Source organism: Penaeus vannamei, chromosome 11 (assembly GCF_042767895.1).
Source record: "Penaeus vannamei isolate JL-2024 chromosome 11, ASM4276789v1, whole genome shotgun sequence".
Lineage (NCBI taxonomy): Eukaryota > Metazoa > Arthropoda > Malacostraca > Decapoda > Penaeidae > Penaeus > Penaeus vannamei.
Window position 1 is genome coordinate 3,747 of NC_091559.1, and position 1,254 is coordinate 5,000.

A 1,254-nucleotide genomic window follows, 5' to 3' on the forward strand; every position below is an offset into this window, starting at 1 on the left:
TCCCATGCCCTTTGTTGTTGTGGGGGGGCTTTGGAGACAGGGACTGTGGCCCTTGTAGAGGTTCACCCCTGTCTTGGGCCTCAGCCCACACCACTAATTTTGTATGGTCTCTTTTCTACCTCTCATTTTACTTCTGTTCATCCCCTTCTGTCCTCATTCTAAAGTGTGAGAGCTATGCTGAAAGGATGGAAATCTGGCATTGCGTCAGTCCTGAATGGCCTTCATACTCTGCTATTCGCTCTTTACCATTTTTACTATCATATTAATCTACAGTGATCTCTACAGCCTTTATGTAACATATTTTGTCCTAATTGTTAATTCCTCTTTTTACTTCTTTGCCACAATACTTTATTATAATGTTACATGACCTTTCCTTACCTGGGGCTTCATCCATAAGCCTCCCCAATTGTTATATTCTGTATAGACTCAAACGCCTTCGAAGCATCAGCGAGTAACAGGAACAAGTGGAGAAGAAAAATTAAAGTGGGCATGGACCTCTTTGAAGAGGAAAGAAGAGCCAACCTGGTAGCTAAACGACAGCGACGTGCAGAAAGAACAAATCAACCACAGCCACTTCCCACGATTCAGTGCGATAAATGCCCATGATTATTCAGAGCACGAATTGGTCTTATGAGCCATAAGAAGGCTCACCACCCTAACAATAATTAACCTATGACCCCCTCCTCTATTCAACCTTTATTGGACTGAAAACTATGATATTCGGATACGAGTACATGCCGATGATGCCGCTTATGACCTTAGATATTGACAAGGCAGAAATTTTTCAATAAACAAAATAAATCATTGTCAGGGTTACTTTTTCAGCTCTAAAATGTCTTCATGCTTTGTTATTCAAAGAATGTAGTCAAAATATTATAATGCTTTTTTTCTGTCATTTCCACTTTGGTTTCATATCTCTCAAGACAATAGAGGAGCATTACAGATTGTACAGTATTACTTACTAGGTGTAGATTTAAACATTTTGCTCAATAGATACCACAAAGTGAAGCCAGAATAGCAAATTCTAGAAATCTTTCATAACTTTTTTCCCAAAAATCTTAATATATCATGTTTTCTTTTATATTTTCAGGTGATTCTCTAAATCTTTGTATTGTTTTATCTAATAGAATTGTGTGTGTATCTTAATTGTACAAGATTTACTGTAAGAGTGAAATATTCATCTTTGAATATGGTTTAATATTCAGATATGACTATAAATGAGATCACGAGTTGCTATTAATGGCTTGTAGACTT